The 19,661-nt window shown below is 36.9% G+C and overlaps 1 protein-coding gene across 10 annotated transcripts in view; it reads right to left on the bottom strand.

The window, feature by feature from the left end:
• Positions 1 to 19,661, bottom strand: part of Sugct (succinyl-CoA:glutarate-CoA transferase) — a 602,475-nt gene that overhangs the window by 246,340 nt on the left and 336,474 nt on the right. The gene's annotated exons all lie outside the window — the stretch shown is intronic.

Consider the following 19,661-nt stretch of genomic DNA (forward strand, 5'->3'; position numbering starts at 1 on the left):
AAGAAGATAATCAGTATTAATTTTTTAAAAAGCCATGGCAGGCACCAGGCTCACATCGGTGTTCGTAACTATTGGACAGGTGTGGACAGAGAATCGTAATTTGAGTTTGTGTCCAGACTATGTATAAAAGCTTATGAGACCCTTCACAATCAATAGTGAGGCACCAATAGCTTTGCAGGAGACTGAGATTGGGAAGAAGGAGTTTTCCAAACCTCTCAGGCCAAAAAAAAAAAAAAAAAACCCAAAACATATTAGCAGAAAAAGTTGGGCATAGTGATCCACACATGTCATCTGAGCTACAGCTAGGCATTGGAGGTCACAAATTAGGTCAGCAAGACAAAAATAGCAAGACCTTGTGTCAAAAATAATTAGACCAAAATGGACCCAAAGAGTGGCTCAAGCAGTAAAACAACTACATGGCAAGCAAGAAGCTCTGAGTTCAAACACCAGCACCACAAAAATAAAGCTCCTTATAGATTTCTACTTTGGGATTCTGTATTACTTTTGTCACTTGTCTTTGAAAGGGGTGTGTGTGTGTGTGTGTGTGTGTGTGTGTGTGTGTGTGTGTGTGTGTGTGTGTGTGTGTGTGTGTGTGTGTGTGTGTGTGTGTGTGTGTGTGTGTGTGATAAATAAGTATACATTCTTGTCAAGGGTGTAGATTCTATACTCACTGTACATCCACATGATTTAAAATTAAGAAAATAATGTAATGTCACAAAACAGCCATCTGACTCACTTTTCACTGACTTGTTTGTCCATTATATAAAGAAAGTTGTGATCTTTCTGCCAAATTTTTAAGCCCTGCTCCTACCACTCATCCCCTCTCATAGACTGTGTCCTCACTTTACAAAATGAAGATATGGAAAACTACTTCAGAAAGTTATATGGAACTAGTCATTTATATGAAGACCTTTCAGAAACCACAAAACTTAATAAGTTCTCAGATTAGGCAGTGACACCTGCTATTTAGTGCCTGCCATCATACAATCACAAGAGATTGCACTTAACATCGATCTTCTAGAGCTTCCAACTGTTATGGTGCTACTTCAAATGGTATGGTGAATTAGAATTGAATTTGCAAATTTTTTGAGTAGCAGATACCTAGGCTGCAATTCTTACCAGAGGGAACAAATTATTTAGAGAATCCCCTCACAGTTGTGGGTGCTGAGCTCCCACACAAGGTAGGAAGCAGACCCTGTGATGTGTGAGAAGACTGGTCTGCCAACAAGAGAGACAGAGACACATTGATGATGCCTGAGTCACTTCCTGGAGAACTCTCTTTCTGCCTACATTCAAGGTCAGCTGGAGCAAAGGATTGCCAGGAGGAAGTAGCATGTCCATATTTAGATGTTCAGAGTACAAGAAGGAAATCCTTATTCCTGTTGCATTCATATTTTCAGTAACTTCAGATATTATCTGGGCCTATAATGATTCCAGTGTGGTTAGGAAATGAACAGTAATGAGCAGCATTGGATCATTTCATCTTCTAAGAAAGAAAAAAATCAAGAACAAAGTCTAATGATTATCCCCAGCAACTAAAATATGGCAGACCACAAAATGGTTTTGCCATCCTAATCCATTTCAAGCATAAACAAATACATTCTTGTAGGCACACACAAACTCCTCCACAGAACCTACAGTCAAATGCTGAGAGAGTTAATTTAGGCCTTGGAGCACTGGTGCTTTAAGGACTGGTTCAAAAGCTCTTAAATAGCAGAAAAATCAATACACTTTTTATCAGACTTCAGTGTTTATAGAAGCAATACAAAACAGGATTTCGCTAAATGTATATATTATGCCAGATCAAGCTAAGTTAAAACATCTGTGTCCAACTTAATCTCAGATATAGCATGGAGATTACTTGAATTGTGTGTTTCCTTTTGTGACCTTTTTAGATGTGGCTTTTGTGGGGGAGGGGAAATTTTTCTTAAGCTTTTCATTGTCTGTTATAGTGACAGCAGTTGAACATGACAGATTTTTTTTAATTACCCAGAGGAATAAACCAAAAAGATAGACAATAACTTTAGTAGTTTCAAAATAAGTGCTGTGCAGGAAATCTGAAAAAATAGACTATAGACATATAAATATAAGCAAGCATATCTAAAATTGCTATAGGCAGCCATGACATAAATTTTTCATTAAAACAATTTTATGTGTAATAACTACATTCTGAAAAAGCATACACAACTTCTTAACAGATTATAACACTCTCCCAATGAAGCGAGCCTTAATATATAAGAAAATTGAATGCATTTTGCTGAACATGGACTGGTATTTTTTTTTACACAATAGAGGTTTTTGCAAATCTTACAGAAAGTCTCTTGACTCTTGTTTTGGAGGAGACAGGGAAACTAGAGCTGAAGCCGATGGAAGCGTTCTTTTTTTAGAGCTGTTTTTAAGGGATCTGACATCTGTAATTCAAATCTATTTTGATTGAAACAATAAATATGATTCAATTCTGAAATTTTATTTCAAAAATGTAAGAGAGAAATTCGTGGGACCCCCTCAAAGTAAATGACAAGCCTGGTCTCTGAAATATGTCAGGAACACATTCACACCATGTAAAAAATAACAGCAGAGCCATGGCCAAATGTCCTGAAAGCAAGTGTCAAGGAAAGGAACTTGCAAATCTAATATTAATCATAGCTTTGGGAAGTAACTGAGACCTTTCACTGAATCCCTTTCATAAAGTTTTTAGTGTAGTAATGTTATTTCTTCTTTGTTTAGCTGATGTGCTGGGCAGAAACATTTACCCAGCGTTAAGAGACTTATTTAGATTTATTTATCTACATATGTGTGTGTATAATGCAGCTATGCACACACAAATACACACATATACACAACATGTGAGATGTTGAGCACTATGAATAAAAAAGAAGAGAGTCAAGAGAACAGGGAATCGATTAGGAGTGATGTGTAAATAAGGTTGTCATCTAAGTATCTCCGTAGAGATTAGAGCCATGAGTTTACTCATGAGTAAAGAGAGTATGCCACATGGATGTCAGTAGAAAGAATATTCTACACAGAATGAAAATACAGGAAAGCTAAAGCAGAGCTTGCTTAGTGTAGTAGGGTAACATTGAAGGGGTCTGAGAGGCAGAAACAGAGCACAAAGTTGGAAAACGGTAGGAAATAGGTAAGAAGAAAGAAACAGGGCCAGATAAGCCCAGTCTTACAATTCTTACTGCTTACAATGAGAAGTTCTGAGAAAGATGAAGCTGTGGAATGATGTGGTGATGCTGAGGTCTAAGAACTCCCAATCAAATGACCAGGAATCCCACTGAAAGCAAAGCCAAGAAATCCTCAGCACAAAACTTCAAGCAATATACAGCAAACAATAGATGCTCAATAATGATTTGCTGACTGAAAGAAACGAAGGATAAATATCAGATCTGATGATAGCCTAGACCTCAACAAACACTCGCCCGTCAGTGGATCTTGATTCCTCTAACTAAAACCAGATTCCCTTCTATGTAGCAGAATATACTTGCACAGTTTAACAACTTGGCTAATATAAGTTATCAATCTGCTTTGTGAACTTGAAGTTTTAAAAAATCTAGAAGGCAAAATGTGTATTTGGCTCTTAATAAGTGTGGGTAGTGAGAAGAAAAACTTGGAGAAAGCTACTAAAAGGAATGGAAACACTGGTGCATTCTGCTTGTTCTGTAACTGTCTGAAAGACAGCCCTCATGGTGACACCTGTCCACCATCACAACATAGCTCCATGTTAGCTGAAGGATTTGAACAGCAGTCCTTGATCACCATTCTGCCTACAGTGCAGAAAACTGGATCAAATACTGTTGATTCAAGAACACAGTTAGCAAGCGCTTTGTATCTACAGAAGAGCATGTCAGACCTTATAGAAAGTTATCCTTCTTCTTGGTATTCAAAAGCCTGCTCTGAGTAAGGACTATATGCTCAGTTTGCTACCAGAGAGAGAAAAGAGCCACTAGGGAGTGTTTTCCTTCAAATATTGGGGACAAGTGGCTAGGCACAGTCTCTTCTATAAAAAGCACCTATTAGCAAGAACTATTGACCCAGGGTTTAGTATAGTAAGCCCATCCTCAGTCACATCATTATCATCTGTCTCAAGGTACTAAATGGTTATCTAAAGAATGGTGGGGGAGGGGCAGGGGGAGGATGGGAAGGGATGGGAAGGGGAAACAAAGGAGGAGGCTACAATGCTTGATAAGATATATACTCATTACCTTGCCTGTGTAATTGTAACCCTTCTATACGGTATTTTCACAATAAAAAAAAAAAGAATGGTAATAGCTCCGTAGGAAAAGAAATTGACACTCTGATTCATGACAAAGGAAAAGAAAGAATCCACTGAAATCAATTCTTAGAAAACTTTCAAGTACATTTATTTCACCCATCTTACATACATGTGTATTTTTATGCCAAAATGACTTTGTTGATCATAAAAGTTATATAGGATTATTGTTTGGTCCTGCATATTTTAACAACAAAAAAGAATCTCAGTAGTCCAAAATACAGATGTAAAAATATTATTATTATTTTATTATATATATTATATATTACATATTATTTATATTATTATTATTTTAGTATGGTGCTTCTAGTTATTTTTTCTCTGTTATATACACAACCAGTCTTCCCATTTATGTATTCAATTTCTGTCTTGTTTCACAAGGAACTTGGGGGGAGTGTAGCGGGCACATTTTTATCACTTTTAAGTGTCATTTATGGTAAGAATGGAGGATCAAGGTCTCAGAGGGAAATATTCCAGTTAGTTACATTAGATTAGGCCAAGATTCATGGGTGGATTTGCAAAATTCTGCAATGCAGACTGCCATATGACCAAAATGGAAACATACCAGGCTTTTTCTTCTGTCACTTATTTTATTTATATATGTTTGACTATACTAGAGTTTGAACTCAGGACCTCATGCTGACTAGGAAGACAGTTGCTTCACTTGAGCCATAACTCTGGCCCTCTTTTGTTTCAGTTATTTTTCAGATAGAGTCTCACAAGTTTTATTCAGTGCTGGCCTCAGACTCAGATTTTCCTTCCTCCACCTGAAGCACAGCTGGGAGTACAGGTTTTAACCACCATGCCTAGTTCTTTGAAACAGGATCTCACTACTTTCTGGGAATGTCCCAGGGGGGCCTCCAATACTGATATATTTATCCCTGCTTCCCAAGTAGCTAGGATCACAGGCATTAGCCACTCTACAGAGCCTGCCCCCTATTTTTGTAAATTAAGTTCTATTGGAATATAGCCATCTGTACCTATGTGTTATTATACTATTTTGGCTACTTTCAGGTGACAGCAGCAGAACTAAGTTTCAGTGGTGTGGCTACCACAAAGGCTATACAGAGTGATATGTCTAAACTACTGATTAAAATTTTCATCACAGAGGTCCTTCACTTCTTTGGGTAAGTTAATTCCTAGGTATTTTATTTTGTGGGTACTATTACAAAAGGCATTGCTTCTGATTTTTCTGATTTCAGCCTTGTTCTTCTCATTAGTATACAGAAAACCCATTGATTTTTCAGGGTTAATTTTATAAACCCTGCTACCATAAGGAACTGAAAAGACTTTGGAAAAATCATATTAAGACCCAAAGAAACATAGGCTCCATAGTTTCCTTCATTTGTAATAATTATTATACGTCTAGGATAGTCTTAGCAGATGAACAGAATTGTTCAATAGCTATATACATATGACCATTTAAGATGATGTTAAGCAAAATGAACTCCAAAGACATGGAAACAAGAGGTTTTTCCTTATTGTTGTTGTTTTTAATGTACTATGTGCCTTTTTTTTCTTTTTTCCCCCTATAGTTTATCCTCTGTTGTTACTGTACTTGATTCTGGTTCCCTAAGTATTTTATATGTCTTTATCTGCACGAGGGAAGGGAAGGGGAACAACAAAATGGTGAGACAAAGAACAAAGGGAAAACCTGTGCAACAGCGACACAAGACAATATGTTGGAAATGAAGTGTAAACTTGAGGGGGGAGTGGAGAGGAAGGCAAGTGGGAGAAAAACGAGGGGGTAACAAGTTTGACAAGAAATGTACTCACTATCCTATGTAAGTAACTGTAATCCCTCTGTACATCACCTTGACAATAAAATTAAATCTTAAAAAATAAGCTACTTATTATCAGAAAACATGCAGAGACCAGGCCCACCAACACCAATAGAACATGCAGCAGAAAAAAGTGTCAGCCCCCCCACACTTTTTATCTTGACTTGGTTAGATTTTTTTAATTGTTATTTTTAAGGAGTTGTACAAAAGAGTTATAATTTCATAAGTCAGATTATGAGCACAATACCTCTTGGGCATTTTCATGCCTTCCTTTACTTTTCCCCATTTTCACCCCAGACACAAGTTAAATATTTCACTTTCTAACATAGCACATATTGAATATAATGACTTCATTTGCTCACTCTAGCTCCCTCCATTCCTGTAACCCCTTTCTGCCCACTCTTGACTTGGTTAGATTGTTAACTGTCCTATGCACTGAGTATCCCTGATCTAAAATACTTGAGCTCACAAATGTTTTTATTTCAGATTTTGAAATATTTACATATATATGACATGCTTTCAGTATAGGACCCATGAATGAGCACAATATTTATTTATATCCCATGTCTCCCTTATATACATACTCTGAATGTAATTTTGTACACTATTTCTCATAATTTTATACACAAAATGGAACTTTGGAGCTCAGCAAGTTTCAGAGTTGGATTTTTGGATTAGGCATATTCCGTCTGTATTATGAGTCCACTCAGAATGACACAGGGCTGGAGACATGCCACTGTTTTGCTTTTCTCCAATCTTCCTTTTCCTCAGTTGCAAGGTGGCAAGTTCCAAATGCTGGGAAGTGACAGACAATGGGTATGGATATCCTAATGGAAACCATTTCCATTGGGTGCTACCCAGTTCTCCAATCTCAGATCAACTATATTCCTGTTTCTATGTCTGATCGCTAAAGGGAGATCTGTGAAAAAGAAGGCTAAAATTTTGCTTTCCCTTTAGGGACAGGAGTGTTCCAACAAAGGCCTTTTTGTATGTAATTTTGTCATCTAGCCTTAGTAAGTAGACATAGCTCTCAAGGGCATCAATGTATCTCTCGAATTTTGAAGCAAGTTGCTTTTACTAAACTAGGTGAAAAAGTTTACTCATGTGTGAGCAACTTCTGATGGGAATGTGTGTGGTGTCGTCCAAACTTAAGCAAAGCTTTACAGAAAGAACAATGTGATAATCACCATTTATTTTCAAGTGTTGCATATTTGTTTCAACAAATTTCAGAACATTTCCCAAGGGATTTTAAAGGAAGCCACCAAGTATGTTTAACAAAACAACATATGGAATGCTAATTTTGTTGTGATGTTATCCTCTAATACAGCAGGAAACAGATTTTTCGTAAAATCAGCAGATTTGCAAACACTAATTAAGAAACACTGAAAACTATCAAGGTCAATTGAAGAATCCATTTGAAAACAAATATTCCTAGTCATGTTAGTTCTAGTAATTTCTCACCAGAGATTCACAGAAACATCAACAAACTTTCACTACGCAAGATATGCAGGGAAGGTAAATAAACAAAGTACACTTTGGATTTTGAATACAGGGCTGAACAGTGAGAGTTGGGGAGTGAAAAGAAATAACTAATTTAGCTGTCTCAATCTAATTGCTCCTCAGAATCTTTGGAGTACAGGACTTTTGCTCACAGTAAGTCTCCTAAGACACTTTCCCAATATTCTGTGCTTTCTTAAGAGAACATGCTCTGACACTGTTAACTCTCTACAATAATAATTCTCTGCTTTGTATGAAAAGAGAAAGTAACTCCCCAATAAACTACCCTGACAAGTTACATCTTATTTCTGCCCTTGATTCTGTGGCCATTCATTTGTCTATATCACTATTCATGGGTCATGTCATTTTCTTCAAAATCCTTCATCCAGAAAGTGAGAGGGTAGATACGCATGTATGTATACATGTGTATGTTCATATATATTTGAATGTGTATGCATGCATATCATTTTCTAAACAATCAGATTTTTTAAATTTTTGTTATATATATTATGTATGTATATATATGTATATATATACACTATTGTAAAGATACCATACTGGGTTACAGTTACATAATCAAGGTAATGAGTCCATTTCCTATCAAGCATTGTTACCCCTCCTTTGTTTTTGTTTTTCCCTACCATCCCTTTCCTCCCCACCTCCGCAACTCCTCCAACTCCCCCAAAAGTTGTAAAGTTTGGTTTCAACATGCTGTCTTGTACATTTCGTTGTTACAATGGGTCATCCTGTAACCTTATTTCAGCATTTTGTTATTTCCCTTTCCCTCCCCAAATTAGAAAAATGTATATACAAGATGCAGGACACTGGAATCAAATACAGTGACAACAGGGGTTATATCATGTGGGAAGATCATACAAAAGAAACAAAAAAGCTGCACCGGTGGCTCACTCCTGTAATCCTAGCTACTTAGGAGGCTGAGATCTGAGGATCGAGGTTCAAAGCCAGCCTGGGCAGGAAAGTCCGTGAGACTCTTATCTCCAATAAACATTAGAAAACTGGAAGTGACACTGTGGCTCAAGTGGTAGAGCACTCGCCTTGAGCTGAAGAGCGCAGGGACAGTGCCCAAGCCCAGAGTTCAAGCCCCACAACCAACAACAACAACAAAAAAAAAAGAAACAAAAAAATCACATAGTACATTATAAATACATTTAAAAAAAAAACAGCAACAAAGAAAAAACCACTTATGTCCCTATCTTGGGGTTCATTTTGCTTAGCATCAGCTTATATGGTCATATACATAGCTTTTGACCTTTTCTACTTGTCCCGGACATATACTAGTTATTGTAAATAAGGGAAACCATGGGACCTATGTTTCTTTGGGCCTGGCTTGCTCCACTTAATATAATTTTTTCCAAGTCTTTCCATTTCCTAACAAATGGGGCAATGTCATTCTTTCTGATTGAGCCATAGAATTCCATATACATATATATATCATATATATACATATATATATATGATATATATCACACTTTTTTGACCAATTAATCTACTGAGGGTCATCTGGGGCATCAGGCAAATCTTAGCTATGGTGAATAATGCTGCAATAAATATAGTTGTGCTGGTAGCTTTAGTATGGTCTTGTTTGTGATCATTTGGGTAAATGCCCAAAAGTGGAATTGCTGGGTCATAGGGGAGATCTATGTGGAGTCTTTTGAGAAACCTCCATACTACTTTCCAAAGTGGTTAAACAAGTTTACACTCCCACCAACAATGCAGAAGGGTTCCCTTCTGTCCACATCCCCTCCAGCATCTGTTATTAGAGTTCTTGATTATAGCCATTCTAACTGGGGTGAGGTGGAATCTCAATGTTGTTTTGATTTGCATTTCTTTTATGGCTAGAGAGGTTGAGTATTTCTTCATGAGTCTATTGGCCATTCTTATTTCCTCTTCTTATTTCCTCTTTAACCCACTTATTAACCAGGCAGTTGTTTCTATGAGGATTTGTTGTTGAGGGATTTAATTTTTTGAGTTCCAGGTATATTTTAGATATGAGATCCTTGTCCATTGTGTGGCTAATGAAATCTCCCAATCCATGGGCTTTCTATTGATCTTGCTAGCCATGTCCTTTACCATGCAGAAGCTCTGCAACTTCATGCAATCCCATTTGTCCAAACTCTCTCTGATTTGTAGTGTTTCAGGGTCTTTATTAAGAAAATTTCAGCCTGTGACAAGGACCCTTATAGTTTCTCCTATTCCTTCCTGTAATGTTTTCAGGGTGTCTGCTTTGACTTCCATTTGGAGTTGATTCTGGTGCAGGGTGATATATAAGGATCTAGCTTTAGTTGTCTACAGGTGTTTAACCAAATTTTTCTAGCACCATTTACTGAACAGCTGTCTTTCTTCCATTCTATTTTTTAGCTCCCTTATGGAAGATTAGGTGGCTATAGGTCTGTGGGTTCATTTCTGGGTCTTCAGTTCTATTCCATTGCTTCTCAGGTCTGTTCTTATGCCAGTACCAAGCTGTTTTGATTATTATGGCTTTGTAGTACAGTTTGAAGTTTGGTATTGATATTCTCCTGCACCATTCTCTCTGCTAAGGATTGTTTTTGCTATTCAGGGTCAACAATCAGATTTTTAACAGGTGGATTTTGGTTAAATATTCAAATGGTCAACCTCATTGTATGCTCAGGACCACTCAACTCTTAATAGCAAACTCCATGACAGCGGATGAGATGTGGTATATCCACACTTTCCAAGGGAAAAGCTACCACAAACATAAAACTGTTTTCAAACAGGATAACTCATAACAAGCTATTCTTTCACTTAAGAACCCTAGACTAGCAACAGAAGAGCTCATTGGAACCCTAGTACAAATAGCAGCTTTACAATAAAATAAAATTTAAAAAATAGATACAATGAAAAAAACCAAAACCAACAATTCTATATTCATTTGTCATATTATTATTTGATATTTTTATGTCTTGACTTGTTCCAGAAGAAACTCAGAATCATTTTATTTTAAGGAAAAGAAATGTGTAAAACCAGTCACAGTGGGGTGTGCTTTTCATCCTAGCTTTATGAAAGGCTAAGACTGGGAAATTTACAGTCCCTGGAAAGCTTAGAAAAGTCCTTGAGCCCTATCTCAATGGAAAAAAGCTGAACATGGTGCCATGCACCTGTCATTCCGGCAATGATGGTGGGAAGTAAGATCCTATCTCAAAAATAACCACCATAGCCAGGCACTGGTGGCTCACACCTGCAATTTTAGCTACTCAGGAGGTTGAGATCTGAGGATCAGTTTAAAGTTAGCTGATGTAGAAAAAATTTGTGGGACTCTTATCTCTAATTAACTAGCTAGAAGTTGGAAGTAAAGATGTGGCTCAAGTGGTAGTGCACCAACTTTGAAATGAAAAGCCAATCAAGAGTGTGAGGCCCTGAGTTCATAACCCGGTACTACCAAAAAAGGGAAGAAATGTTTCAGACTAAAGTTTCGAGAAATGTCATTACCCAGCATTTGAAATTTCCTTGACAGTACATTCCTTTTGATAGGATTTGATGTACTTAACAAACAGGAGGGGTTCAGCCTTCTGTCCCACAGACCCACAATTCTGAGCTTCAAGTCATAACTCCTAAAAGATCATGATGCAAAATTACAGAAAACAAAGGTTTCAGAGGAAACATTCCAGTGAGTAGTGAAATTTCTCAACAATCCCTTGAGGTTTGGTATCCCATAAAGAAATACTCCTTGTTCTCTTCCTTCCTTCCTCCATGTTGCAACACTACCTACAGATAAAACGAAGAGATTCTGAGACTATGCGAGGGGAGGGGTCTCTTAACTGATGGGTGACTATTGAATTTAATATTGTGATATCTAGGGCTTTTGCTAGAGACACAGAGGGTCCAAACACTAAAACACAAAACATTGGAAGTTTTAAAACATTATTTACTGCTAAGTCTAAAACACTCGAACACCCCAGTACAGTGGTAGCCAAATCTAAATGAGAGTTTGTGGGCTTTTCAAGAGTTGCTCTTAGGGGAACATTTCAGCTCTCTGGAGTCGTGTGATACATACGAAGATGGAGTGTCTGGCTGAAGACCAATGTGCCTATGAGCACAAAGCAAGTGGACCCAGATGGATAGCTTTTCTAAAATCATAAACAGCAATGCTGAAGAAAACTCTAGGCTTAGACTGCTTTATGGCATCAATAATTAAACTAGACTCATTGCACTCGTGGGGTTATTGCAAATTCAGACAAGACCTAAAGGATTTTCAAGTAATCTAATTATGCTCTTATTTAATCATGTTTGTGCACAGTGGGTTTATTTTCTCTCTTTTAATTGATGTTTGAAACCCACAGCTATTCAGGCACTTTATTTAAATGCCCACAGATAACTCACGTGGGTTCTCCTCATGGGAGAGAAGAGAAACATTAGTAACACAAATATCAACATCCAAAAAGTAGAATATGATTTGGAAAATGCAAGACAAGAACCAATTCATTAAAAAAGGAACTGATGCATTCTTTGCATTATAGTAAATTATATAAAATATAAAATTTACCATTGTAAAGATATAATCCAATTGCATTCAAACATGCACATGTTATACAATCGATTTCCAAGACTTTTAAAAAATGAATCATACCGAAAAAGAACTTGGTATATCCACTGAACAATAACTCCTCTACTCTGCCCATCCCCCAAGTCTCTGATAACCACTCTTCGGTTTTCAATCTTAAAAACTTGTCTGTTCTGCTTTCTGCATGGAAGTAGAATCAAAGCTTGTTTTTAGTATCATTTCAAAGTTCATCCATGTTGTGCTATGTTCCTGAATCTTATTCCTTCATGTGGCTGAATTATGTTCCATCAAATCATACAATTTCTTTGTTAATTCACCTGTTGATGAACCTTTGGATTGTTTCCACCTTTTGGCTACTGAAATAGCTAGTACAATAAACATTGATACACAGCGTCTATTTGAATTTCTCTTTTCAATTCTCTGGGATAAATACCTATGGATAGAATTGCTGGGTTATGTGGTAATTCTGTTTAACTTCTTGAGGAGCCACTAAAGTGTTCCATAGCATATACACTATTTCATATTTTTACCATATATTAAGCTTTTAATTTCTCCCTGTCGTCACCTAAACTTGTTATTTTAGGATTTGTTTGTTTGTAATAGCCATCTGAATGGGTAAAAAATAGTGGATCATAACTCTGTAAGACACAGCCTCAAATGCTCTAGTTGCAAATGTTGAAACCTTAAATGATCAAAAGCCTTACTGTCTAAAATCCCTACCACTTCCCTGACCACAATCTCAAACAAGCTAAAATTCCAAAGGTTGATACCATGAAGGCCAAAATCCCCCAAACCACAACTCTCTTTGATAAAACTAAAATACAAAAGGTGTAGAAAGAAATTCTGAAGCAGGGATTACTGAGGTTCTGGCTGTACACACGACAATTGTAGTATGTAAAGCAGAATAAATACCTAGAAATATATTATTTAGCAGAATATCTGTGTGCCTGGTTCCAGAGATTAGTGTGTGAGTCTGAGTAGATTAGCTTGGAAAGATTTTCTTTGGAGAAAATAAATGTAAAAACATTCTTTGACAAGGTCCGTGCCCCAACAGGAAGATACCTGCCAGGCAAGACTTCAAGATATGGTGGATGGCCAAGAAAGTCCATCCGTTCTTATAAATCCACTCTGTGCAACTGCTCATAACTTTCCCTTTAATGTGCTTTCTGCATATAAGATATTATCTTATTTTTAATAATTGTACAAGGCAGTTTCAATTTAATATGTTGAATCTTCTTTGTAGTTACTTTCCTTCATTTCTCTTCCTTTCCTCTGCCTCTTCCTCCTTGCCTCCCCTGGTCACCTCCTTTCCCCTCTCCATCCCTCCTTTTTTCCCTCCTTCTCTCCTTCTCCCCTTTCCTCCTTCCTTCCTTCCTTTCTCTTTTCAGCAATACTGGGATTAAACCCAAAGCCTGGAAATTGTTAGCAAAGCACTCTGCCATTTGCATTATGTCCCAACTTATTTGTTTGTTTGTTTGGTTGACTGTTACTGTATAGAGGGGTTACAATTACATGAGCAAGGTAATGAATACATTTCTAATCAAGCATTGTTGCTTCCTCCTTTTCCCCCACGCCTAGCCCCCGTTGGCTGTTTTGAAACAAGATCTTGCTAATTATATCAAAGCTGGCCTCAAACTCTCTCTACCACAGTTGGGATTATAGGCATGCATTACCATACCCAGCTCCACTATTTGAGATTATTAACACTATTTTTCTCTTTCTTTTTTGCAATTTACTATGCTATATATTGCATCTTATTTTCATTATCGGAGTTTTTAAATTGTTAAATAATATTAGAGAGTTCTCATGTTTTTCTTGATGCTTTGCAGATATAACTCTGAAATGACATTATCAAAATGTCAGTAACAAAGACCTCAGCTGAGTTGTCTACAACCCGGGGCAATGCTGGCTGTTGTGACAAGGGAAATCTTCAAAATTGCCAAATACACACCTATAGTTGAATTGAATAGGAAAGTAAACAAAACATTTTAAATAAAGCATATCCCCACACACAATTTAGTGGCTTCTTAGCTTAATTAATTACTAAATGACTATCATGTCAGTCTTTGGATTGTGGGAGAGATATATTCAGATGTCTGTATAGATCTAGTTAAGTACAGAGACATATTTCCAGATAAGAATGAAAAGAATAACATAGACTAGCTCCATGTTTTTAAAAATCCATAGAATTCTCATCTGTGATTATCCAAAATTTAGTTGATAAAGCAAACATCAGCAGTATCAACAAAGGCTGCATAATTCAATGTCTTCTGCTCTTTAGGATAAATTATCACAGACTACATAAATGCAGAAATCAAAATCTTTCTAACAAAAGACCTCTGTGTTATCTGAATGTTGTTTTTCTCAAAGAATTATTCCTCTTGGTAACTATATTCTTACTATCTAACTTGTAACCATACCCTCAATTCCTCTCCTCTTCAATGAATTAATTTTTATTGTGGAGAGAGAAAACTACATATACAACATAAGAAAAGCAAGCTCAGAAACACTACAAGGTATTGTGTTTTTTTAAGTCTAGAACACAGGTCCAAAAGTTATTACTACCTGCCATATTAGTTCTGTAAATTATTTTAAATGCAATGCATCTTGGAGGTAAATTACCATCAACTTATGATGACAAGCAGAAATAATTCCTTCTCACTTTTCAGGAGTATGACCAGAACTATCTCAAACCCCAAAGACAGAATGAAAGATGTGAGGTCAGCCAGGTACAAAGCCTGTAATCAACACCAAAGCTTTACATAAACAGAAATCAAGACTTCCAAAATCCTGTGATTAGATCAGGAAATCTCAAGTCTCTGAACCAATTGATTAATATAACTAAGATGAGCTCAGGAAACCAAGAGGGAGGAGGGGAGTGGTTAGAAGTGACTATGCAAGAAAGGCTATACTTGAACATAATTTGCTCTTTTCCTTCCGTGCCTTCAGGGAAGATATGGTGGGAGGCATTGCCCAGATGGCAGCCTCTGTGTTGGGGCAAAGTTAGCTCTAGGTTATCATTAATATATTCTCATTACACTTTGATCTTAGTCATTCTGACGAAGGAAGTGAGTAGAGCAAACTAGGCAAAACCCTAACACATGGAAATAGTGATAGATGAATAGGCCTGAGCTGTCCGCTGGCCACATAGGCCATCAGCAGGCCCTATGTGATCTATTAACAGGGTGAGCCAGGTGCAGAGATGCAGCTTCAGGCTCACAAGAGTGTAAACTCCTCCCATCCCCATCAATTGGTATAAGCACTGGGTAACATAAAAAAAGCATGCAACCTGAACACACTCAGGAAAACGGTTACAAATTAGAAAGAAGTATGGAAGCAGAGGGGCCTCTTATGCCATAGTATTCAAAGCAACTTCCTCTTTTCCCTGATCTCAGAACCACAGAATGAAATTCTATCCATATGACATTCTTCCCAAGGCATAGTGTGACCTGTTTACAGCTTAGTCACAGGGAGGTAGATCTTACTGCCATCATGCTGTTAAGGAAATAAAACGCCATGTGACATGGGGAGCAGCAACCTGTGACATCTCAAGAATTCTCTAGCACCTCATAGATGCTTTTGTTCTCTAGAAAGTTTGCAACAATGAGATGGACAAGATGTTATGTCGAAAAATGAACTTTACAACTTTGGGGGGGAGGGGACATGGGAGGGCAGCAGGGATGATTGGGGAAACAAAGGAGGAGGCAACAATGCTTGATAAGAAATGTACTCATTACCTTGCTCATGTAATTGTAACCCCTCTGTACGTATTTTCACAATAAAAAAGACTCATTAATAAAAAAAAAAAAAGAAAGTCCACATCCTTAAAGTTTTATAAAGCTTTCCAGTATGGTAGTTCAAGTTTAATGATTCTGATAGACTGATGAAGCCGAAAGTGGCCCCTCTCAGCTTGCGAACTAAATATGATGCTGACCTGGACAGCTCATTTATTTTACCCTTCCAGTTATATTCAGGCTGGCTAACTGAACAGCACCACCTCAAGCCAGCTTCCTGGGTTTCTAGAATTATCTGTGTCCTCAAGATATATTTTTTTAACATTATTACAGTATAACATTTCTCCCCTAATGTACTTAAATTCAGTCATTGTGTTTCTGTTTCTCCAGCCAGAGTCATTTCTTGAGAAGAAGACCAAGCACAACTGCTGGTCATTCCAGACGGCCAAGGCTGTACCTAGGTTCACAGCCTCTGAGTCTGTACAATGTTAAAATAGAACCATGTACATTGGATGCCCACTGCCATATGCACAGTACATGGATGGATGTCTTCAGCCTGAATTATCAACACTTATTATGACTGGACACAATACAAGCATTTATTTATTTCTGTCTGTTATAGATGTGTACTTCCTTATATAATTTAATTAAGCCATTTCCCTGTTTGCAAATCTTGTGAGAGAGAGCTTAGGGATATTTTACAGTTAGAGTAATAGAAGTTGATTATGTTTCAGCAGAAACTGAATTCTTTTATTGCAAAGACTAGCTTTGCAAACCAAAGGACAAAATCCTCCCTTGGGATGTAATCAAAAGTCAGGGGAGGAAATAAGAAGGTTGTAAAGCACAAAAACACAAGTGCTCCAAGAGAACAGTTGGAAGGGTGCTGGGAGATGATGGTCGGCAAAGATGAGGCCTTTATGAACACAGAGGGCCTGAGAACGACTTAGGGAAGAATTTGAAGTATCAGCACAAAGAGTCCTAGTGAGGAGGGAAACACAATGAAGGTATGAAACAGACAATCACAGGAACCTAAAAAGAGGTGAGACAAGGAGAAGGAAGAAAGGAAAGCCCAGCTCTGATAAGACTTTGTAGGCAGATTAAGGGAGTTACAATAAGGTAGTAAATGGGCCCCATGGAAAACAGGTAATATGTATGTGAATCTGGCAAAGTATCTAAAGCTCTAAGCTATAATAGAGACTGAAATGGAAAAGATCATGGTGAAATGGCAGCCGAGGCAGAAAAGTCTATAACATTCTATAGCAATAAAAAGAAAACTAGACACAGTGAAACTATATGTGGTAATATTTTTAGGTTTTAGTCTATTGAACTGAAAATAAACTTAACATCTTCAGTGAATTTTACTAACTCAAATCAATTTATTCATATTTGCCTATAACTAAACACACAAAATGTAGTTTGAATTAGTGTTAGAAGGGCAGGAAGAATGAGTAGGAAGATCAGGATTTTTTTGTAAAACTACATTGCTTGATTCAGAACATACAGGTAAATGAATACAAAACTCATGGAATGTACAACATCAAGAATAAACATTAACAAGCAGAAAAGGTCAGATAAGTTGATGTTAGGGGAATGAACCCCAAGATAAGTATTCAAATGGGTTTTTTTTTGTTTTTTTGCCTTTCATGCAATTGTTTCTAACATATTTATAAGATGATTTCTATGTTGCTTTGTATGTCCCTCCCCCACAGTATAACCCATGTTTTCACTGTATTTGATATTGGTATAATTTGTGGAGGGGAAGGAAAAAAAAATCGTTTAACTAGGGATACAGGTGGATCCATTGCAACAATGAGATGTGCAAGTAGTTATGTGGAAAAATGAACTTTACGGGCTGGGAAGGTGGCTCAGTGGTAGAGCACTAGCCTTGAGCTGAAGAGCTGAGGGACAGCACCCAGGCCCAGAGTTCAGGCCCCACGACGGGACCCCAAAAAAAAATAAAAAAAATAAATGAACTTTACAACTTTGGTGGGGGATGGGGGGAAGATCGGCTGGAGGGATGGGGGGAGTATGGGAAGGGATGGGAAGGGGAAACAAAGAAGAGGCAACAATGCTTGATAAGAAATGTACTGGTTATCTTGCCCATGTAACTGTAACTCCTCTGTACGGTATTCTCACAATAAAAAAAAGAATAAACATTAATGCAAACTATGGGCTCCAGATGCTATTGATAGGTGAGTATAGATTCATTGGTTGTACCACTCTGGGAGGGTGGGGAGTTCTTGATCACAGGGAGATAATACACATGTGTAAAAAGGAAAATATAGGAAATCTCTGAACCTCTCACTTAATTTTTCTGTGAACTCCAAACTCTTCCAAAATATAAAGTCTGAGCCCAAAAATATAAAAGAAAAAATGTAGAAAAAACAAATAGCTTATTTGAGGATTAAAGCTAACATACATAACAAAGTGAAAAATAAAAGATGGAATGAAAGTAAGGTCAATACATACACACACACACACACACACACACACACACACACACACACACACACACAAATATACATATATGTATATATAAAGTTGTATGATATATGTCTAAGCATGGTGGTTCATAACCATAATCCCATCACTTGGAAGGCTAAGACTGGATGATCATAAATTTGAAGCTAGTCTGGGCTACATTGTGAGACTCTGTGTCACTAGGGCTACATTTATAAGTAAAAACTGAGGCAAAACAGTTATAACTTGAAAAAATAAGGAAAATCAAATCTCTACTCCTAGTAAATTATTTTTATAAAGCAATAATCAGATGTGTACATAAAAGTTCATGTACAAACCTCTGGAAACAATTTTGACATTCAAGGTTGATTAGTTCAATAAAGTATGGAATATCTCTAAAGTTATCTCTCATTCTCAAATTAAGAAAACAAGTGTTTCCTCCTTTTGCTTATTTCTATTATCTGGATTTTATCATACATACTTAGTTTTTCATAATGAAAAGTAATGACAGTATCATATTACTTCAGAGTAACCTGGCACATAAGGGTAGAATTTCCTCCTCTTTTCTCCTTGTCCAAAAGAGGATTCAGTCCACAAAATGTTCTGAAATGAATAAAATGCCATAGATAAGTTTAAAAACTTGCCATTATAACATTTTATGGAAAATATGATGCTTAGTTTTACGTTTCCACTTGACTGGGTTCATAATATGAATTGGTTAGACCCTAAATCCTTCAGGATCCTTTTCTGTCTATAAGCCTTAAATTCTACTATCAATGAGGAAACAATATTCAGAGGCTCTCTTTCAAACTATGAATCTATTGGCTTGACTTTGTTGCCATCTACTACACCAAAATTCCATCAGTGCTCAATAAATAATACATTAAGCAAGCTCTCTTGGACATCTTGCTTTAATTGTGAAGCCTGGAAGTGCCTTGCCTTTTGGCAAAGTCTTTACAATATCAATTACTTTATTAACTCTGCAACATACAATGGAAAAATAGATGCATTACTTTGAAATAAGATTGTTTTAATCTAATTATTTTTCTTAATCGTAGAAAAAGACAATTTATGAGAAAAACACATTTTATATCAGATAATTTATTCATAATGTAACATTAAGTAACTTGAGCACTTGATGCAATTTGAGGATACTGTGCAGAGGCTAAAGGAAGGCTCCATAGTATACAGAGTCCTCCTCCTGAGTCTACAGAATGTAGTGATGATGTATGCCTTAGGTCTATAGCATCTACTGATGACCTGTATCTGAGTCTGAGCTAGTCTTGGGAGGAAAAAAATCTTGTTAAATTTATTGCAAATACTTGTCGAAGCTGAAAGACATTTGAGTAGTGTACTTGTACTTCCTAAATGTT

Source organism: Dipodomys merriami, unplaced genomic scaffold, assembly GCF_024711535.1.
Source record: "Dipodomys merriami isolate MVZ:Mamm:240054 unplaced genomic scaffold, mDipMer1.0.p SCAF_104, whole genome shotgun sequence".
Lineage (NCBI taxonomy): Eukaryota > Metazoa > Chordata > Mammalia > Rodentia > Heteromyidae > Dipodomys > Dipodomys merriami.